We start from the raw sequence: 24,497 nt of genomic DNA, 5'->3' as shown, positions 1-24,497 counted from the left end.
ACCGAAAGGTCGCTGGTTCTAATCCCCGAGCCGACTAGGTGAAAAATCTGTCGATGTGCCCTTAAGCAAGGCACTTAACCCTAATTGCTCTTGTAAGTCGCTCTGGATAAGAGTGTCTGCTAAAATAGTAATATGCTCTGTCTATTTGTAGTTCAGTCCTCCTGGGATTTTTATGGTCAGGGAACCACAGGCTGAAGAGCCAGCTGGCCTAATGCTCACCCTCCCTGTAGCCAGAAAACAAGACTCCCTAATCTGTCTCCGCAGGCTTGTTTGATAATAAATTATGGATGGTTGAAATATTTTCCTTTACTAATCAATAGTCTTAATAATACATAGAGTTATTAACATGTGTTAACATATGTAAGCCTTTAACTCACTAATGTTCTCAGATGTTCGGTGATCGCTACAGAGAGTGTCCTTCTCTGTCATGGTTTCTATCAGCCTTCCGTCAGCTTGGACACTTCAATAGGCTACATGTGCAACGTCATTCACTTTAATTGAGGTTTACTTTTTTGTTTTAGCTGAGAAGGGAAGGTAGCATTATAATATTTGGTTACTATATATCAAACATCTGCACTTCACCTGCCGTGGTCCAGCCATTCCATCCACAATGAAAATGTGCATTCTTGTCATTAACCACTAGAGAGCGCACAACAATAGGATAGTGTTGAGTTTTCAATGTGTCAACCAAAGGGCTCTATCACCTCAACTTGAGAAGTGTTACACCAGTAACTCTATCAGGGCTTATTTGATTCAGCTATTGTATTTCATTTATTTGCTGATCAGACCTGTTTGTTTTGCTATATTTGAGTGTAAGGCCTGCCCATTGGTTTTAAAGTAATGAAACTGTGAAAGAGAATTTGTTTATGACACAATAACAAAGAAAAATGAATGCATGGCAGGGCATATTTTAGTTCCCCTACTGCCAAGGGTATGAGCAGATGCTGGTTGGAATAAGTAACAATCCCTCTACTTCCCTTCACAAGCTACGGTTAAAAGTGAACTGTTAGAGGTGTGTGTGTGTGTTTGTGTGTGTGTGTGTGTTTGTGTGTGTGTGTGTGCGTGGGTGGGTGTGCGTGGGTGTGCGTGTGTGCGTGCGGCTTCTTTTTATCCCTGGAGGCCAGTTGAACTGTATTATGATGAATACTATTTTCCTTTCAATTCCGGAACCAATAATTCACTTGAACAAAAGAGGATGAATTATGTGGCAGGTATAAGTGAGTGTTGATAATGGTGGAGGCTGATTCTCAGGGGGGTGCAGTTTCCAACCACAGTGGATCACCATCACCTGTTGCTATTAATACTGTAGTTACCTTACCCCGCAGGTAAGGTAACTACATTGGCACAATTGTCAGATTTGATATGACAGAGTTCCCCAACTGGCGGCAGCCCCTGTGTGGTTTATAAGTTTATGGACATAAAAGACTGTAAATATGACAAGCATCAAGTTTGTGTTTATTTCCTAGCCAAGAATAAACCATACTGTAAATGCATGACAGTGAAATTAGATTCAACAATAGGAGAGGGCAACCTTCCCCTCTTTTATCAAGCCCTCCAAAGAGAGGAGTTATTGTACCGCGCTGTCAGTCTGCACCCAATCGCTGTGCATAGCACTGGCCTTTCAACACATACATACAGCCAGGGCACTGCAGAGTCAAGCCATTCACTTTCCTCACAATGAGAGTTTGCCTTTTGTTCTGCTAGCCCAGATGAATCAATGACCTTATTGTGAAATGAACTTATCATCAGTCTAATTTATAATCTTTCCGCGTTATTGTGCACACATCTCAGTTTTCAATATTCCAGGGTTCTCCCATTCAAAGACAGGGCTCAGATTGGTGCTGGGGCTGTGGGCAGGTGAGTGTGGGTGAAAAATGATATCTGATGAGGAGAAAAGGCATTCTTCGTACGCCACAGATGGCAAAAGAATACCCAGACAGCAGGCCCCTTATTTTTCAGGGGTAGTACAGAGAACACTGTGCATCCATGTCCATTTTTATATAGATTAATCCCAAGAGTAAGAATAGACATATTTATACACTGTTATTCAACCTTACCTTATCTGTTTAAAGGAGCAATAGGCAGTAGCTACATCAATTTTTGGACTTATAAATTAAAGATATGTACCCATTGATTCTTGAAGAATATAACTTATAAATGCCTCATGAGCTTAGTTTAACTGTCATACACCAGCAGAACCCAAAATATAAGCTTGTAAACAACCTAAATGTAAACAAACACTGTTTGTTTCGAAACATGTATAAAACTATTATTTTGCGTCCATACCTCTATCTATGAATTTGAGAGTGGTTACATTTCTCCAGCCGCACCGCTCTGGGCTTTTTAGCAAAACAGTGGCAGGGAAAACATTTTGTTATTTTTTCAACTGCCGCTTTAACATTTACATTTTAGTCATTTAGCAGACGCTCTTATCCAGAGCAATTAGGGTTAAGTGCCTTGCTCAAGGGCACAGACAGACTTTTCACCTAGTCAGCTCGGGGATTAGAACCAGCGACCTTTCGGTTACTGGCACAACGCTCTTAACCACTAAGCTACCTGCCGCCCCGACAAGTTTGTTTAGACAATAACTGAGACTTTGCATTAAATACTTTCTTCTGAAACCATCAGACTTGCAGATGTAATAATAAAACACATTGACTGACAGTTGAAAGGTGTGTTTAAGGGCTAAATTGAATTACCAGATGTCTCATAATGGTTCAATTTAATCTTGAGTGAGCGCAGTAAAACTGGAGAAGTAGGGAATGTTTGGTTGGAGGGGAAGAACACTAACAGTGTAGTTTTTCTCAGGGTGATATTTTCCCATTCCCACAGATGTGACTTGTCAGGACAGGACTATCCAGGGGCAATAGTGCAACTAATTTCAGTTTGTCTATGTGCAGTCCCTGTACACACAATCTTGACTGACTGCCTCCTGCATGGAGTCCCCATGTCCCTGGGACTAAACACGTCCATCTGCAACTGGATCCTGGACTTCCTGACGGGCCGCCCCCAGGTGGTAAGGGTAGGTAACAACACATCTGCCACACTGATCCTCAACACGGGGGCCCCTCAGGGGTGTGTGCTCAGTCCCCTCCTGTACTCCCTGTTCACCCATGACTGCATGGCCAAGCACGACTCCAACACCATCATTAAGTTTGCCGACGACACAATACACACACACACACACACACACACATATTGACGCCACACACACACACACACCCATTCCTTCACACTCTTCACATACGCTGCTACTACTCTCTGTTTATTATCTATGCAGTCACTTTACCTCTACCTCCATGTACAAATTACCTCAATTACCTCGATTAACCTGTGCCCCCGCACATTGACTCTGTACCGGTACCCCCTGTATATAGCGTCGTACTGTTATTTTACTGCTGCTCTTTAATTATTTCTTTTTTTTCTTTTTTTTTTTCTTTTTACTTATCTATTTTTTACTTAACACTTTTTTTTCTTAAAACTGCATTGTTGGTTAAGGGCTTGCAATAACATTTGATTTGATTTGATTTTCAGAGGCATTTCAGACAGGGTTCTAGGCACCCTGAGTGGCTTGTTTGACCTAAGACAGTTGAGAGGGATACACAGTGGGGGGAAAACATATTTTTCTTTCACCTTATGCCATCAGTACACCATTGCAGTTCCCCATCAACACATTTTTGTTGCTCAAGACATTACATGGACTGTTGAGAAGCTTTCTAATAACACGTGTGAAACATAAAGCATCTGAAGAATACTTGTTTGAGGAATATTGTTTGAAAGGCCTTCAAGTGTTACAGTATGTAATACAGCTGTGGTGGTAAGCGATAGGGACCGTAGAATACAAAACATCTAGACGCTTGTGTTCTGTATCACTGATCTCTGTGGGTGCTTTCTCTCCTACACAGGCAAATGAAAATGTGTCCCAGACAATGTAACAGTTGTTGGGTGTTTCAGAGGGCTTATTGAGTTGTTTTGTGTGTGTCTCGTTCTAGGGTCTGCAGACGAGCAGTCTTGCCTGCCTCCTGCCATTACAACCAAACTAGATGGCCATGCCAAGCATGTCATCTGCTATGGTTACCAACAACTGACATGTAAATATTTGTAGTTCCAATTACTGTATCACACAGAGAAAGGGCTGCCTGTCGTCTCGTTCCCAGACTAATTACACATCAATGTTGGGTTCGTTCTGGCGCCGCAGCAGAAATCAAAGGGGATTCTGAGACACCATGCCAAATAGAGTCTCATCTTCACAAAGGGGAAAGGGTATTAAACTATGATAACAGAGTTTTTCTCTCACCAGTCTCTTGGAACATTCAGTTGAATCAGAGAACATAGTCCCATGTGAAAAATGAATTTAATTCAAATGCATTACTGCTCAATAATAGGCAATACAGTGAGGGAAAAAAAGTTTTTGATCCCCTGATGATTTTGTACGTTTGCCCACTGACAAAGACATGATCAGTCTATAATTTTAATGGTAGGTTTATTTGAACAGTGAGAGACAGAATAACAAACAAAAAAATCCAGAAAAACGCATGTCAAAAATGTTATAAATTGATTTGCATTTTAATGAGGGAAATAAGTATTTGACCCCTCTGCAAAACATGACTTAGTACTTGGTGGCAAAACCCTTGTTGGAAATCATAGAGGTCAGACGTTTCTTGTAGTTGGCCACCAGGTTTGCACACATCTCAGGAGGGATTTTGTTCCACTCCTCTTTGCAGATCTTCTCCAAGTCATTAAGGTTTCGAGGCTGACGTTTGGCAACTCAAACCTTCAGCTCCCTCCACAGATTTTCTATGGGATTAAGGTCTGGAGACTGGCTAGGCCACTCCAGGACCTTAATGTGCTTCTTCTTGAGCCACTCCTTTGTTGCCTTGGCCGTGTGTTTTGGGTCATTGTCATGCTGGAATACCCATCCACGACCCATTTTCAATGCCCTGGCTGAGGGAAGGAGGTTCTCACCCAAGATTTGACGGTACATGACCCCGTCCATCGTCCCTTTGATGCGGTGAAGTTGTCCTGTCCCCTTAGCAGAAAAACACCCCCAAAGCATAATGTTTCCACCTCCATGTTTGACGGTGAGGATGGTGTTCTTGGGGTCATAGGCAGCATTCCTCCTCCTCTAAACACGGCGAGTTGAGTTGATGCCAAAGAGCTCCATTTTGGTCTCATCTGACCACAACACTTTCACCCAGTTCTCCTCTGAATCATTCAGATGTTCATTGGCAAACTTCAGACGGCCCTGTATATGTGCTTTCTTGAGCAGGGGGACCTTGCGGGCGCTGCAGGATTTCAGTCCTTCACAGCGTAGTGTGTTACCAATTGTTTTCTTGGTGACTATGGTCCTAGCTGCCTTGAGATCATTGACAAGATCCTCCTGTGTAGTTCTGGGCTGATTCCTCACCGTTCTCATGATCATTGTAACTCTACGAGGTGAGATCTTGCATGGAGCCCCAGGCCGAGGGAGATTGACAGTTATTTTGTGTTTCTTCCATTTGCGAATCATCGCACCAACTGTTGTCACCTTCTCACCAAACTGCTTGGCGATGGTCTTGTAGCCCATTCCAGCCTTGTGTAGGTCTACAATCTTGTCCCTGACATCCTTGGAGAACTCTTTGGTCTTGGCCATGGTGGAGAGTTTGGAATCTGATTGATTGATTGCTTCTGTGGACAGGTGTCTTTTATACAGGTAACAAGCTGAGATTAGGAGCACTCCCTTTAAGAGTGTGCTCCTAATCTCAGCTCGTTACCTGTATAAAAGACACCTGGGAGCCAGAAATCTTTCTGATTGAGAGGGGGTCAAATACTTATTTCCATCATAAAAATGCAAATCAATTCATAACATTTTTGACATGCGTTTTTCTGGATTTTGTTGTTGTTATTCTGTCTCTCACTGTTCAAATAAACCTACCATTAAAATTATAGACTGATCATTTCTTTGTCAGTGGGCAAACGTACAAAATCAGCAGGGGATCAAATACTTTTTTCCCTCACTGTACATGATTTACTCATGGATGTTACTGTAAATATGAGACACACATTGTCAATTTACTCTTTATTTCGTTTATTTGGTTTTCTCTACAAATGTATGTTTATACTGTACATCCCATATTATCGTACACTTTTGTTCCCTTTAGTGAAAACAAAAAATAATTAGTTACATCTGGAATTAGTTTACAAGTTTACATCAGTTTGTACAGTTTACACTTGTAAATGTGTAACTACATAGTTATACAGTAGCCTATCTTAAAGATATCTTCAGAAGTTTCTGATTGAAATATATAGAAGTCCAGTTTGAATATGACCCACATCCTGATGAGACAAGAGGTAAATGATAAACCAAGGTCATATCTTAGCAAGAACAATGGTCAGACTCAGACAGCTGAATTGGTTCTGGCTGCCTGCCCTGCATGGGAAAAGTTTAATTATCTAAGTGCTAGTAGTCTTGTCCACAGGACTGCAGAGCATTTAGTGTGAAGAATACGGGTCAAGAGGTAAAGGTAGAATTCAGCTTAGGTGAGGATATTTAAATCCTCCACCTACCATTGTTCTTTAGCTGTGGCAGAGTGCTTCCTAAAGTGATATAGCCTCATGAGCTGAGTCAGAGGGAGTGACCATTGTTATGCTGATTACAGAAACAATGACTGAGCCCTAATGAAGCATTAATGACCACACTCCATGTAGCTCAATATTTATATTTTGTCCTAATCAATTGGACCATAGCCTACACTGTAAAAAAAAATATTATTATTTCAACTTGTTACAAGTAAATGAGTTAGGTTTTCTCAATTGAAAAATAAGACATTTGTTGAAACCAAATATGATTAAATGCCAACTGTTTTATTTTTAAGTGCTTTGACATTCTATAGAAATGTAGTAGATCATTATTATTGTTATTTGACCATTACCAAACCTATACTTCAAGTTGCAACCTATTTCTTTCAACACTCAACTTTCTTCTCCCCTTTGGGATAAACCTAATAAATGACAAATATAAACTAATATTTCATATAAATACAACCAATTTTTGCATCTTGTTCCAAGTTAACTTTTAAATTTAGAATGTCTTCAATTAGGTTACAATCAATGAACATATTATTTACATTTAGTTGTTACAATATCCTGAACAAGCATTGGCTACCTTAAAGGGATTCTCCACTGCTTTTGTATACTTTTTAGCCAGCAGTTTTGAAAGTAGCGCTCACAAGCCAAAAGTGGTCCCCCAAAATGCATACTACGTCACATATGTGCAGATATGTGAATCACATCATTGTCCTCTCTCTCGCTCTGCTGTGGGTGCATCATGTGCATCTTGCTAGCTGTTACTCATGGTGAGGGGCTAAAGGCTCATTGGTTGAACTCGAATTGCTAGGGGTCTGGCCCATATGGGGGTAAATGTAGGGAAAATGGCACAGCACAGTTTCCAGAAAAACTGTTGCTTTCAAACTAGGGATTTCGTGTTTAATTAAGGTAAGACAGTAATTCTGCTCATAGATGATGCATGTATGAACTCGCTCAATATGTAAGTGGTCCGATGAAGCGGATGCTAGAACAGACTGGAATATGTTCCAGGATTTATCCGACGGCATTGAGGAGTATAGCACATCAGTCACCAGCTTCATTAATAAGTTAATCTACGACGTCGTCCCCAATGACTGTACGTACATATCCCAACCAAAAGCCATGGATTACAGGCAACATCCGCACTGAGCTAAAGGCTAGAGCTGCCGCTTTCGAGGAGCGGGACACTAATCCGGACGCTTATAAGAAATCCCACTTCGCCTCCGACGAACCATCAAACAGGCAAAGTGTCAATACAGGACTAAGATCGAATCCTACTACACCGGCTCTGACGCTCGTCGGATGTAGCAGCACTCACATCTGTAGCCATGAAATGCTTTGAAAGGCTGGTCATGGCTCACATCAACACCATCATCCCAAAAACCCTGGACCCACTCCAATTCGCATACCGCCCCAACAGATCCACAGTTGACACATTCACTATTCCACTCCACACTGCCCTTTCCCACCTGGACAAGAGGAACACCTACATGAGAATGATGTTCATTGACTACAGCTCAGCATTCAACACCATAGTGCCCTCCAAGCTCATCACTAAGCTAAGGACCCTGGGACTGAACACTTCCCTCTGCAACTGGATCCTGGACTTCTTGATGGGCCACCCCCAGGATGTGAGGGTAGACAACAACACATCCGCCACGCTAACCCTTAACACGGAGATCCCTCAGGGGTGCATGCTTAGTCCCCTCCTGTACTCCCTGTTCACCTACGACTGCTTGGACACGCACGACTCCAACACCATTATTAAGTTTGCCAACGACATGACGGTGGTAGGCCTGATCACCGATGACAATGAGAGCCTCCCTCAACGTGAGCAAGGCAAAGGAGCTGATCGTGGACTACAGGAAAAGGAGGGCCGAGCACGCCCCCATTCACATCTGTAGAGGAGCGGGTCGAGATCTTCAAGTTCCTTGGTGTCCACATCACTAATGACCTATCATGGTCCAAACACAACAAGACAGATGTGAAGAGGGCACGACAATGCCTATTCCCCCTAAGAAGACTGAAAAGATTTGGCATGGGACCTCAGATCCTCAAAAAGTTCTACAGCTGCACCATCGAGAGCATCCTGACTGGTTGCATCACCATTTGGTATGGCAACTGCTCTACAGTGGGTAGTGCGGACGTCCTAGTACATCACGGGGGCCGAGCTTCCTGCCATTCAGGACCTCTATACCAGGTGGTGTCAGAGGAAGGCCCTAAACATTGTCAAAGACTCCAGTCATAGACTGGGTACTGGAGCGCCAAGTCTGGGACCCCTTAACAACTTCTACCCCCAAGCCATAAGACTGCTGAACAGTTAATCAAATGGCTACTCAGGCTATTTGCATTGACCCCTTATTTTATTCTTATTTTTTGCACTGACTCTCTTGCACAGGCTCAATGTACACTCATTGGACTCTAACCACAAACTCACACATACTACACTGACACTCCAACACCCACACACACACAAACACACACATATTGACACCACACACACACACACATTCCTTCACACTCTTCACATACGCTGCTGCTACTCTCTGTTTATTATCTATGCATAGTCACTTTACCCCTACCTACATGTACATATTACCTCAATTACCTCGACTAACCCAAACCCCTGCACATTGACTCGGCACCGGTACCCCTTGTACAGTGCCTTGCAGAAGTATTCATCCCCTTTGGCGTTTTTCCTATTTTGTTGCATTACAACCTGTAATTTAAATTGATTTTTATTTGGATTTCATGTAATGAACATCACCAAATTGGTGAAGTGAAATTTTAAAAATAACTGGAAAAGTGGTGTGTGCATATGTATTCACCCCCTTTGCTATGAAGCCCCTAAATAAGATCTGATGCAACCAATTACCTTCAGAAGTCACATAATTAGTTAAATAAAGTCCACCTGTGTGCAATCACATGATCCCAGAGTCTGCAACACCACTAAGCAAGAGGCACTAACAAGCAAGCGGCACCATGAAGACCAAGGAGCTTTCCAAACAGGTCAGGGACAAAGTTGTGGAGAAGTACAGATCAGGGTTGGGTTATAAAAAAATATCTGAAACTTTGAACATCCCACAGAGCACCATTAAATCCATTATAAAAAAATTGAAAGAATATGGCACCACAACAAACCTGCCAAGAGAGGGCCGCCCACCAAAACATACGGACCAGGCAAGGAGGGCATTAATCAGAGAGGCAACAAAGAGCTTCCAACACTCTACTCAGCAAATTGGATGTAGTATATCACAGTGCCATCCGTTTTGTCACCAAGCCCCATATACTACCCACCATTGTGACCTGTACGCTCTCGTCGGCTGGCCCTCACTACATATTAGTCGCCAAACCCACTGGCTCCAGGTCATCTATAAATCTCTTCTAGGCAAATCCCCGCCTTATCTTAGCTCATTGGTCACCATAGCAACACCCACCCGTAGTATGCGTTCCAGCAGGTATATCTCACTGGTCATCCCCAAAGCAAACACCTCCTTTGGCCGCCATTCCTTCCAGTTCTCTGCTGCAAATGACTGGAACAAACTGAAAAAATCTCTGAAGCTGGAGACACTTATCTCCCTCACTATCTTTAAGCATCAGTTGTCAGAGCAGCTTACCGATCACTGCACCTGTAAACAGCCCGTCTGTAATCAGCCAACCCAACTACCTCATCACCATATTTTTATTTACATTGTTATTTATTTTGCTCATTTGCACCCCAGTATCTCTATTTGCACATCATCTTCTGCACATCTATCACTCCAGTGTTAATACTAAATTGTAATTATTTTGAACTATGGCCTATTTATTACCTTACCTCCATAACGTACTACATTTGCACACACTGTATATAGATTTTCTATTGTGTTATTGACTGTACGTTTTGTTTATTCCATATGTAACTCTGTGTTTGTTGTTTTTATCGCACTGCTTTGCTTTATCTTGGCCAGGTCCCAGTTGTAAATGAGAACTTGTTCTCAACTGGCTTACCTGGTTAAATAAAGGTTAAAAAAAATGTTTGACCAAAGATGACCCTGAAGGAGCTGCAAAGCTCCACATCTTAGGACCACTTTAAGCAGTACACTCCACAGAGCTGGGCTTTACAGAAGAGTGGGCAGAAAAAAGCCATTGCTTAAAGAAAAAAATAAGCAAACACGTTTGGTGTTCGCCAAAAGGCATGTGGGAGACTCCCCAAACATATGGAAGAAGGTACTCTGGTCAGATGAGACTAAAATTGAGCTGTTTGGCCATCAAAGAAAACGCTATGTCTGGCGCAAACCCAACACCTCTCATCACCCCGAGAACACCATCCCCACAGTGAAGCATGGTGGTGGCAGCATCATGCTGTGGGGATGTTTTTCATCGGCAGGGACTGGGAAACTGGTCAGAATTGAAGGAATGATGAATGGCGCTAAATACAGGGAAATTATTGAGGGAAACCTGTTTCAGTCTTCCAGAGATTTGAGACTGGGACGGAGGTTCACCTTCCAGCAGGACAATGACTCTAAGCATACTGCTAAAGCAACACTTGAGTGGTTTAAGGGGACTCATTTAAATGTCTTTGAATGGCCTAGTCAAAGCCCAGACCTCAATCCAATTGAGAATCTGTGGTATGACTTAAAGATTGCTGTACACCAGCGGAACCCATCCAACTTGAAGGAGCTGGAGCAGTTTTGCCTTGAAGAATGGCCAAAATTCCCAGTGGCTAGATGTGCCAAGCTTATAGAGACTTACCCCAAGAGACTTGCAGCTGTAATTGCTGCAAAAGGTGGTTCTACAAAATATTTGTGATGGGTGATTTGAAGGAGTCAGGCGCAGGAGGTTAAATCACAGAATAACTGGATTTATTCCAGAATACAGTTACACAATAATTCATCAAAACCGTCCAGTGCGCAAAACAGGCGCACTGGAACCAACAAGGCACACTGGGAAAATAACCTGTTGATACAAAATGCAAGGAGCTCAACCGAGCTTCACTATCCTCACAATAAACAATCACACAGAAAGACAAGGGGGCAGAGGGAACATTTATACAGGTACTGATGAGGGGATATGAACCAGGTGTGTGTAATAAACAAGACAAAACAAATGGAATGATGAGATGAGGAGCGGCAGTGGCTAGAAGGCCGGTAACGAGGAACGCCGAAGCCTGCCCGAACAAGGCGAGGTGGCAGCTTCGGAGGGAGTCGTGACAGTACCCCCCCTTGATGCGCAGCTCCAGCAGCGCGCCGACACTGGGCTCAGGAGGACGCGGAGCAGAGCGAGCCAGATGGTGACGGTGGAAATCCCGCAATAGGGAGGGACCGAGGATATCCCTCACCGGAACCCAGCACCGCTCCTCCAGACCTTACCCCTCCCACTCCACGAGGTACTGAAGGACACCCACCCGACGCCTCGAATCCAGGATGGAACGGACGGAGTATGCCGGGGGTCCCTCGATGTCCAGAGGGGGCTTAGGAACCTCTCGCACCTCAGACTCCTGGAATGGACCAGCCACCACCGGCCTGAGGAGAGACACATGGAACTAGAGGTTAATAAATTAATCTGGAGGGAGTAATAACCTATATGTAACCTCGTTTATCCTCCTCAGGACTTTGAACGGCCCCACAAACCGCGAGCTCAGCTTCCGGCAGGGCAGGTGGAGGGGCAGGTTCCGGGTCGAGAGCCAGACCCGATCACCCAGTACAAAGACCGGGGCCTCACTGCGTTGGCGGTCAGCGTTGGCCTTCTGGCGACGCACGGCGCGCTGGAGGTGGACATGAGCAGCGTTCCACGTCTCCTCCATGCGCCGAAACCAGTCAACCACCGCAGAAGCTTCGGTCTGGCTCTGATGCCATGGTGCCAGAACCGGCTGATAACCTAAAACACATTGAAAGGGCGATAGGTTAGTAGAGGAGTGGCGGAGAGAGTTCTGGGCATATTCTGCCCATAGCAAGAACACTGACCACTCCCCCAGCCGGTCCTGGCAGTTGGACCGCAAGAACCTACCCACATCCTGATTCACCCGTTCCACCTGCCCATTACTCTCGGGGTGAAAACCAGAGGTCAGGCTGACCGAGACCCCAAAACATTCCATGAACGCCTTCCAGACCCTGGATGTAAACTGGGGACCCCGGTCAGACACTATGTCCTCTGGCACCCCGTAGTGCCGGAAGACGTGAGAAAACAGGGCCTCCGCAGTCTGCAGGGCCGTGGGGAGAGCGGGCAGAGGAAGGAGGTGGCAGGCTTTGGAAAAGCGGTCCACAACGACCAGGATGGTGGTGTTACCCTGAGAGAGGGGAAGATCAGTGAGAAAGTCAATACACAGGTCGGACCATGGGCGTTGCCTGCTGGGAGGTGCCTAGGTGCCTTTCTCTGGGCGCACACCGAGCAGGAGGAGACCTACACCCTCACGAGCAGGAGGAGACCTACACCCTCACATCCTTAGCCAAGGTAGGCCACCAGTACTTTCCGGTGAGGCAGTGCACTGTACGACCAATACCTGGGTGACCAGAGGAGTGGGACGTGTGTGCCCAATAGATCAGACATCACGGACAAGAGACGGCATGTACTGCAGCCCAGCTGGACACTGAGATGGAGATGGCTCTGTGCGTAACGTCCACTCTATGTCCGCGTCCATCGCCCATACTATCGGCGCCACAATACAAGAGGCCGGGAGTATGGGTGTGTTGTCTATGGGCCTCTCCTCTGCGTCGTACAGCCGTTACAGTGCGTCTGCCTTCACGTTCTTCGTTCCCGGGATGTATGATAGAGTAAAATCAAACCGGGTGAAGAATAGGGCCCATCTGGCCTGGTGAGGGTTCAGCCTCCTCGCTGCCCGGATGTACTCCAGGTTACGGTGGTCCGTCCAGACGAGGAAAGGGTGTTTCGCCCCCTTGAGCCAGTACCTCCACACGGTCAGGGCTCGGACAACAGCCAACAGCTCCTGATCACCAACGTCATAGTTCTGCTCCGCCAGGCTGAGCTTCTTGGAGAAGACGGCACAGGGGCGGAGCTTGGGTGGCGTGCCCGAGCGTTGAGATAGGACAGCGCCTATCCCTACCTCGGACGCATCCACCTCCACTACGAACGGTAGTGATGGATCGGGATGGGCCAGTACCGGGGCTGAGGTGAACAGAACCCTCAGGTTACTGAAGGCCCTGTCAGCCTCAGCAGACCAGCGGAGCCGGGACGGCCCACTCTTAAACAGAGATGTGATGGGAGCTGCGACTTTGCCAAAGCCCCGGATAAACCTCTGATAGTAGTTGGCAAAGCCAATAAAGCGCTGCACCTCCTTAACCGTGGTTGGAGTCGGCCAATTACGCACGGCTGAAATGCGATCTCCCTCCATCTCCACACCTGAGGTGGTAATGCGATATCCGACGAAGGAGACGGACTTTTGGAAAAACAGACACTTTTCTGCCTTGGCATAAAGGTCATGTTCCAACAGTCGGGCCACACTTTGCGAACCAGGGACACATGCTCGGCGCGCTTAGCGGAATACACCAGAATGTCATCGATGTAGACCACTACACAGCGACCAAGCATGTCCCAAAACAACTTGTTCACAAAGGACTGGAAGACTGATGGAGCATTCATCAAACATTACGGCATCACCAGGTATTCGTAATGCCCCGTGGTTGTGCTGAATGCTGTCTTCCACTCGTCCCCCTCTCTGACACGCACCAGCTTGTACGCACTCCGGAGATCTAATTTTGTGAAGAAGCATTCCCCATGCATTTACTCGATCACAGATGGAATGATGGGTAGGGGATAACTATAACGTATTGTCCCCTTGTTCAGTGCTCGGTAATCAATGCACGGGCACAGACCTCCGTCTTTCTTCTTCACAAAAAATAAACTTGAGGAGGCGGGTGAAGTAGAGGGACGTATGAACCCCTGACGCAGGGACTCGGAGACGTATGTCTCCATCACCTCCGTTTCAGCCTGCGACAGGGTTACACATGACTCCTGGGAGGCACAGCGTCTACCCGTAGGTTTATCGCGCAATCCCCCGCCCGATGAGGTGGTAATTTGGTCACCTGCGTTTTGGAAAACGCGTGCGTCAAATCGAGGTATTCAGGGGTAATGCGCACGGTGGAGGTAGTGTCTGGACTTTCCACCGTGGTTGCACCAACGGAAACACCTAGACACCTACCCTGACACTCTCGCGACCACCCCGTGAGAACCCTCTGCGGCCATGAAAAGGTGGGGTTTTGTAGTGCTAACCAGGGAAGACCTAACACAACAGGGAAATCAGGAGACTCAATAATAAAAAAGGTGACTTGCTCTCTTTGGGTCTCGTGCGTAACCATAGTGACTGGTGCTGTAACTTCCCTAACGAACCCAGACCCTAGTGGTCGACTGTCAAGTGCTTTGATGGGGAGTGGAATGTATAGGGAACTACTGTGTAATCAGGAAAGTGGATGGGTAGGGTGCAGTGCGCAGCAGAGGGCAGGTTGTTACGACCCCCCCCCCCCCTGAATCGACCAGCAGGTTGTCCAACCGTAAAGGCCATGTCCACCAGTTGATTGAAGGACAACATGGTGTCCTGGCAGGCTAGCTCCCTTCGGACGTCCTCTCGTAGATGGCACCGGAAGTGGTCGATGAAGGCCCGCTCAATCCACCCGGACCCAGCCTCTAGAGTCTGAAACTCCAGGGCGAAGTCATGCGCGGTCCTCGTCCCCTGCTTCAGATGGACCAGCCGCTCACCCGCCTCTCTACCTTCGGGCGGGTGATCGAAGACGGCCCAAAAGAGGCGAGCGAACTCCCCGTAGTTGTCCAACGCGGCTCCTCCTTCACTCCAGACCGCGTTGGCCCACTCCAGGGCTTTCCCCATGAGGCAGGAGACGAGGGAGGACACCTTCTCCCGGGCTGATGTTCGAATAATATAACTCCAGTTGTAGGAGGAATCCCTGGCAGAGAGCAGCTGTCCCATTCAAATCCCGTGGTCGGGATATATGGATCCCTCTGGGTGCTGGGGTGTGGGTGGCTGGATCCGGTCCTCTCCTCTCCAGGCGATGGACGACCTGGAGAACCTGTTCCATCGCTTCTCCCAAGCTGGCTAGCATCGTCGAATGCTCCCGGACCCGTGCCATGACTCCAGGCATGTGCTCCTCTCCTGCTGACTCCATAGCAAGTGTGTGATTCTGTGATAGGTGATTTGAAGGAGTCAGGCGCAGGAGGGTAAATCACAGAATAACAGGATTTATTCCGGAATGCAGAGTTACGCAGTAATGCATCAAAACCGAAAAACAGGCGCACTGGAACTAACAAGGCACACTGGGGAAATAACCCGGCGATACAAAATACAAGGAGCTCAACCGAGCTTCACTATCCTCACAATAAACAATCACACACAAAGACAAGGGGCAGAGGGAACACTTATACAGGTACTGATGAGGGGATATGAACCAGGTGTGTGTAATAGACAAGACAAAAGAAATGGAATGATGAGATGAGGAGCGGCAGTGGCTAGAACGCCGAAGCCTGCCCGAACAAGGCGAGGTGGTAGCTTCGGAGGGAGTCGTGACAATATTGACTTTGGGGGGGTGAATGGTTATGCACGCTCAAGTTTTCTGTTTTTTTGTGTCTTATTTCTTGTTTGTTTCACAATAAAACATATTTTGCATCTTCAAAGTGGTAGGCATGTTGTGTAAATCAAATGATACAACCCCCCCAAAACATCCATTTTAATTCCAGGTTGTAAGGCAACAAAATAGGAAAAATGCCAAGGTGGGTGAATACTTTTGTTATTGTTATTTTATTGTGTATTTTTCCTTTAGTTTATTTAGCAAATGTTTCTTACTTACTTTTTTAAAACTCTGCATTGTTGGTTAAGGGCTCGTAAGTAAGCATTTGACAGTAAGGTCTACACCTGTTGTATTTGGCGCATGTGACAAATAAAATGTGATTTGATTTGTACTGCACTTGACACATCCAGCCCAAAGCGGGAGGTTTAAAAAATACTTAGTTATTGCCAAATTTCAGGAGCATGTCTTTAACATAGAAACCTTATCAGGCCCTTTAGTATCACATGCACTTATGCAAGTATCATTACATATGCTGGCAGTGTACAATAATACGTTAAAATTATGAATAGAATAGACCACATTAACTGGTTCTGACTAAAGGAAGTACAGCTACGACTGGAAGTGCCTTTTCTGTAGCAGGTTAGGAGAACTTAAACTACAGTTAGTGTCATTAACATGGCAGGTTAGGAAAATTAAATTAATTAGGAAAATGTTTAGGGTTAGCTATAACGCTCTCCTAATCTGCTAAGAAAAGTCACTTCCGGTCATAACTGTACTCCGTCTAGTCACAACCACATACACCTGTTGTATTCGGTGCATGTGACAAATAACATTTGATTTGATTTGATTTGAATGACGTTCACGTTCATGGGTGGGCAAAAAGTAAAAGCACTTTAGATTAACAACAGCATCTTCCCACTTTTTAGTGTGTAGCCTATGCATAATTTCAGGCAAGTGACAATGGATTCAGTTTTACTGAGAGGGGGCGGTTAGATGTGATGATGGCATGGCATTGAAGTTATTTTGTCATCTGTAAAAGGTGGCAATTGTAAACACATAGCCTAAACTGATTCACAGAGGCAGAACACGGGCAGGTTAGCGGCCGTATGAAAGGAATGTGGATGAAGCGCCATCGACAGATACCATGAAGATCGCCGAGCGTCGCGCTGTCAGCGAAAGTGAGGTCAAGCGGGTTGCAGTTGCAACCTGAAGCCCAGTCAGTGTAGATTGGAGTTGGCAGTTGCTGCTGTTATCTCTGCAGCATCAAACCGGACCTTTTATCCACTGGCGTGCATCTTTGAGGTATGTGCACTCCACAGGTTTTCTGTCTCCCAAAGGGCGATATACCGCGATGGTTATCCACCTGATAAAGAAAGAGACACTTTTCTCATAAAGATTTCATCTCTACTCTTCAGCAACTCTTTTCGGACTGCTCTTGTGTTTTGGATTGCCTTGAATTTCTCGAGTATTTCAAGGTACGTTGTGTGTTTATTTCTAAGGCTATCCTTCAATTGTTCATGATGAACGTGTGTTAATCAAATGAAATGGAATGCGGGACATTTGTTTATTTTATATTTTCATGTTTGATGCTGCAATGTACTTGCAATGTACTTTTAGAACATCTTCATTCAAAAATGTGTAGGTAATTATTCATTCCACATACACCTGCTCATGTTGTAGCATGGCATGCAATTAGAAGCTACAAATGTAAAGTCCTGACTCCTGTGATTTATTGCAGGGTGATGTGTACTCACATGCATCCCACAAGAATGTTAGACAAATTATGTAAATGATAGGCGAGGAACACATCACCATTTTATAACGATTTTCTGTAACTCATGATATACACAAACTTTAATCCTTGACATCATGTATTGTCATAGGGTAGAGTGGGGTAAGGTGAGCCTAAGAGTCAATTTGAGCCACCCTTGTTTCTGGGAAACCATACACAAAATTAGTAATTTGACCAAATATTTAGTAGGTCATAATTTCATGTAGTCTGTGAAGTAAGAAACCACATGGAAAAAGTTGTAATCAAGTTAGGTCCAAAAAACACATTTATTGTGTTTAGGTTTCATGATGCTTGTATCTAAACCAAAGTATGTAATTATAAGATTGTTCTATACATCAGTTGGGGTCTCTATAAGCTTCAATATGAGGTCCTAAACATAGCATCAAACTGTATCCTTGTAGCTGTGTGGGCTAATATAGTGAAAATGTTTGCCTTGGGGTAAATTGAGCCAATGGCAAGTTGAGCAAACTGAAGTGTTTTCTTCCCAGGCGTTATGCAAGGTAATAGGGCCTGGCCTATGTTAAAATTGTTTTTTAAAAGTACAAAGTGTTTGTTAGGTGTTAAGCCTGTGTTAAAATATTTTTAAAATGATTAAAATACAAAAAAGTGATTGTGATTGTGTTGAATTGTGTTTGGGAAATAAAGATAGACATGGTTTTACAAGGGAAGTGGTAATATTTAATTCAGAACATTTTTAGGCGGCTTAATTTATGGCTCAATGTACACCATATCCGGGGTAAGTTGTGCCAAGAGACCACTTTTTTTGGACAAGCAAAGTTTTCAAAACTGTAATGTTTACATGAATTCATATTATTTCCAGGGATACACAACATCCTGAAATATATGTGGATATCATCTTTGTTAGAACAAATACTATATTTCCCTTGACGGAGTGATGCTGAATGTAAAAAATGGCTAAACTTACACCACTCTCCCTTAGTTCTGTTTATCAAGATGTCTAATGAATAAATCAAAAACATTAGGGAGACCATACAAGAGAATTTCAACTTGCCATGGATAATATATACAGGTGCAGCTCAATAAATTAGAATATTGTGGAAAAGTTAAGTAATTTCAGTAATTCAATTGACAAAGTGAAACTCATATATCGTGGATTAATTACACAAAAAGTGAAATAGTTCAAGCCTGTATTTGTTTTAATCTTGATGATTACGGCTTACAGCTCATGAAAACCCCACATTCAGTATCTCAGAAAATTAGAATATTGTGAAAAAGTTCAATATTGTACAGTGAGGGAAAAAAGTATTTGATCCCCTGCTGATTTTGTACGTTTGCCTACTGACAAAAAATGATCAGTCTATAATTTTAATGGTAGGTTTATTTGAGCAGTGAGAGACAGAATAACAACAAAAAAATCCGGAAAAATGCATGTCAAAAATGTTATAAATTGATTTGCATTTTAATGAGGGAAATAAGTATTTGACCCCCTCTCAATCAGAAAGATTTCTGGCTCCCAGGTGTCTTTTATACAGGTAACGAGCTGAGATTAGGAGCACACTCTTAAAGGGAGTGCTCCTAATCTCAGCTTGTTACCTGTATAAAAGACACCTGTCCACAGAAGCAATCAATCAATCAGATTCCAAACTCTCCACCATGGCCAAGACCAAAGAGCTCTCCAAGGATGTCAGGGACAAGATTGTAGACCTACACAAGGCTGGAATGGGTTACAAGACCATCGCCAAGCAGCTTGGTGAGAACGTGACAACAGTTGGTGCGATTATTCGCAAATGGAAGAAACACAAAATAACTGTCAATCTCCCTCGGCCTGGGGCTCCATGCAAGATCTCACCTCGTGGAGTTGCAATGATCATGAGAACGGTGAGGAATCAGCCCAGAACTACACGGGAGGATCTTGTCAATGATCTCAAGGCAGCTGGGACCATAGTCACCAAGAAAACAATTGGTAACACAATACGCCGTGAAGGACTGAAATCCTGCAGCACCCGCATGGTCCCCCTGCTCAAGAAAGCACATATACAGGGCCGTCTAAAGTTTGCCAATGAACATCTGAATGATTCAGAGGAGAACTGGGTGAAAGTGTTGTGGTCAGATGAGACCAAAATCGAGCTCTTTGGCATCAACTCAATTCGAGGAGGAATGCTGCCTATGACCCCAAGAACACCATCCCCACCATCAAACATGGAGGTGGAAACATTATGCTTTGGGGGTGTTTTTCTGCTAAGGGGACAGGACAACTTCACCACATCAAAGGGACGATGGACGGGGCCATGTACCGTCAAATCTTGGGTGAGAACCTCCTTCCCTCAGCCAGGGCATTGAAAATGGGTCGTGGATGGGTATTCCAGCATGACAATTACCCAAAACACACGGCCAAGGCAACAAAGGAGTGGCTCAAGAAGAAGCACATTAAGGTCCTGGAGTGGCCTAGCCAGTCTCCAGACCTTAATCCCATAGAAAATCTGTAGAGGGAGCTGAAGGTTAAAGTTGCCAAACGTCAGGCTCGAAACCTTAATGACTTGGAGAAGATCTGCAAAGAGGAGTGGGACAAAATCCCTCCTGAGATGTGTGCAAACCTGGTGGCCAACTACAAGAAACGTCTGACCTCTGTGATTACCAACAAGGGTTTTGCCACCAAGTACTAAGTCATGTTTTGCAGAGAGGTCAAATACTTATTTCCCTCATTAAAATGCAAATCAATTTATAACATTTTTGACATGCGTTTTTCTGGATTTTGTTGTTGTTATTCTGTCTCTCACTGTTCAAATAAACCTACCATTAAAATTATAGACTGATCATGTCTTTGTCAGTGGGCAAACATACAAAATCAGCAGGGGATCAAATACTTTTTTCCCTCACTGTAGACTCAAGGTGTCACACTCTAATCAGCTAACTAACTCAAAACACCTGCAAAGGTTTCCTGAGCCTTTAAATGGTATCTCAGTCCAGTTCAGTAGGCTTCACAATCATGGGCAAGACTGCTGACTTGACAGTTGTGCAGAAGACAGTCATCAACACCCTCCACAAGGAGGGAAAGCCTCAAAAGACCATTGCTAAAGAAGCTGGCTGTTTACAGAGTGCTGTATCCAAGCATATTCATGGAAAGTTTAGTGGAAGGAAGAAGTGTGGTAGGAAAAGGTGCACAAGCAACAGGGATAACCAGAGCCTTGAGAGGATTGTCAAGCAAAGGCCATTCAAAAATGTGGGGGAGCTTCACAAGGAGTGGACTGAGGCAGGAGTCAGTGCATCAAGAGCCACCACGCACAGACGTATCCAGGAAATGGGCTACAACTGTCGCATTCCTGATGTCAAGCCACTCCTGAACCAGAGGCAACGTCAGAAGGCTAAGGAGAAAAATAACTGGTCTGTCGCTCAGTGGTACTTTTCAGATGAAAGTAAATGTTGCATTTCATTTGGCAATCAAGTTCCCAGAGTCTGGTGGAAGAGTGGAAAGTTGCTTGAAGTCCAGTGTGAAGTTTCCACAGTCAGTGATGATTTGGGGAGCCATGTCATCTTCTGGTGTTGGGCCACTGTGTTTCATGAAGTCCAAAGTCAACTCAGCTGTCTACCAGGAAATGTTAGAGCACTTCATGCTTCCTTCTGCTGACAAGCTTTACGGAGATGCTGATTTCATTTTCCAGCAGGACTTGGCACCTGCCCACACTGCCAAAGGTACCAATACCTGGTTCAATGACCATGGGATTACTGTGCTTGATTGGCCAGCAAACTCGCCTGATCTGAACCCCATAGAGAATTTATGGGGTATTGTCAAGAGGAAGATGAGAGATACGAGACCCAACAATGCAGACGAGCTGAAGGCCGCTATCGAAGCAACCTGGGCTTCCACAGGCTGATCGACTCCATGACATGCCGCATAGATGCAGTGATTCATGCAAAAGGAGCCCCAACCAAGTACTGACTGCATGTACAAGAACATACTTTTCAGAAGGCCGTCATGTCTGTATTATATTTCCTTTTTTCACTGGTCTTATGTCATATTCAAATTTTCTGAGATACTGAATTTGGGGTTTTCATGAGCTGTAAGGCGTAATCATCAAGATTAAAACAAATACAGGCTTTAACTATTTCACTTTTTGTGAAATTAATCCACGATATATACAGTGGGGAAAAAAAGTATTTAGTCAGCCACCAATTGTGCAAGTTCTCCCACTTAAAAAGATGAGAGAGGCCTGTAATTTTCATCATAGGTACACGTCAACTATGACAGACAAAATGAGATTTTTTTTCTCCAGAAAATCACATTGTAGGATTTTTAATGAATTTATTTGCAAATTATGGTGGAAAATAAGTATTTGGTCAATAACAAAAGTTTCTCAATACTTTGTTATATACCCTTTGTTGGCAATGACACAGGTCAAACGTTTTCTGTAAGTCTTCACAAGGTTTTCACATACTGTTGCTGGTATTTTGGCCCATTCCTCCATGCAGATCTCCTCTAGAGCAGTGATGTTTTGGGGCTGTCGCTGGGCAACACGGACTTTCAACTCCCTCCAAAGATTTTCTATGGGGTTGAGATCTGGAGACTGGCTAGGCCACTCCAGGACCTTGAAATGCTTCTTACGAAGCCACTCCTTCGTTGCCCGGGCGGTATGTTTGGGATCATTGTCATGCTGAAAGACCCAGCCACGTTTCATCTTCAATGCCCTTGCTGATGGAAGGAGGTTTTCACTCAAAATCTCACGATACATGGCCCCATTCATTCTTTCCTTTACACGGATCAGTCGTCCTGGTCCCTTTGCAGAAAAACAGCCCCAAAGCATGATGTTTCCACCCCCATGCTTCACAGTAGGTATGGTGTTCTTTGGATGCAACTCAGCATTCTTTGTCCTCCAAACACGACGGGTTGAGTTTTTACCAAAGAGTTCTATTTTGGTTTCATCTGACCATATGACATTCTCCCAATCCTCTTCTGGATCATCCAAATGCATTCTAGCAAACTTCAGACGGGCCTGGACATGTACTGGCTTAAGCAGGGGGACACGTCTGGCACTGCAGGATTTGAGTCCCTGGCGGCGTAGTGTGTTACTGATGGTAGGCTTTGTTACTTTGGTCCTAGCTCTCTGCAGGTCATTCACTAGGTCCCCCCGTGTGGTTCTAGGATTTTTGCTCACCGTACTTGTGATCATTTTGACCCCACGGGGTGAGATCTTGCGTGGAGCCTCAGATCGAGGGAGATTATCAGTGGTCTTGTATGTCTTCCATTTCCTAATAATTGCTCCCACAGTTGATTTCTTCAAACCAAGCTGCTTACCTATTGCAGATTCAGTCTTCCCAGCCTGGTGCAGGTCTACAATTTTGTTTCTGGTGTCCTTTGACAGCTCTTTGGTCTTGGCCATAGTGGAGTTTGGAGTGTGACTGTTTGAGGTTGTGGACAGGTGTCTTTTATACTGATAACAAGTTAAAACAGGTGCCATTAATACAGGTAACGAGTGGAGGACAGAGGAGCCTCTTAAATAAGAAGTTACAGGTCTGTGAGAGCCAGAAATCTTGCTTGTTTGTAGGTGACCAAATACTTATTTTCCACCATAATTTGCAAATAAATTCATTAAAAATCCTACAATGTGATTTTCTGGAATTTTCTTTCTCAATTTGTCTGTCATAGTTGACGTGTACCTATGATGAAAATTACAGGCCTCTCTCATCTTTTTAAGTGGGAGAACTTGCACAATTGGTGGCTGACTAAATACTTTTTTCCCCCACTGTATGAGTTTCACTTTGTCAATTGAATTATTGAAATTACTTAACTTTCCACAATATTCTAATTTATTGAGCTGCACCTGTACAGTCGTGGTCAACGTTTTGAGAATGACACAAATACTAATTTTCACAAAGTCTGCTGCCTCAGTTTTGATGATGGAAATTTGCATATACTCCAGAATGTCATGAAGAGTGATCAGATGAATTGCAATTAATTGCAAAGTCCCTCTTTGCCATGAAAATGAACTTAATCCCAAAAAAACATTTCCACTGCATTTCAGCCCTGCCACAAAAGGACCAGCTGCCATCATGTCAGTGATTCTCTCATTAACACAGCTGAGAGTGTTGACGAGGACAAGGCTGGAGTTCACTCTGTCATGCTGATTGAGTTAGAATAACAGACTGGAAGCTTTAAAAGGAGGGTGGTGCTTGAAATCATTGTTCTTCCTCTGTTAACCATGGTTACCTGCAAGGAAACGTGCCGTTATCATTGCTTTGCACAAAAAGGGCTTCACAGGCAAGGATATTGCTGCTAGTAAGATTGCACCTAAATCAACCATTTATCGGATCATCAAGAACTTAAAGGAGAGCGGTTCAATTGTTGTGAAGAAGGCATCAGGGCACCCAAGAAAGTCCAGCAAGCGCCAGGACCGTCTCCTAAAGTTGATTCAGCTGCGGGATTGTGGCACCACCAGTGCAGAGCTTGCTCAAGAATGGCAGCAGGCAGATGTGAGTGCATCAGCACGCACAGTGAGGCGAAGACTTTTGGAGGATGGCCTGGTGTTAAGAAGGGCAGCAAAGAAGCCACTTCTCTCTAGGAAAAACATCAGGGACAGACTGATATTCTGCAAAAGGTACAGGGATTGGACTGCTGAGGACTGGGGTAAAGTCATTTTCTCTGATGAATCCCCTTTCCGATTGTTTGGGGCATC

The sequence above is a fragment of the Coregonus lavaretus genome (assembly GCF_964263955.1).
Source record: "Coregonus lavaretus genome assembly, chromosome: 21".
Lineage (NCBI taxonomy): Eukaryota > Metazoa > Chordata > Actinopteri > Salmoniformes > Salmonidae > Coregonus > Coregonus lavaretus.
This window is presented reverse-complemented; position numbering follows the sequence as displayed.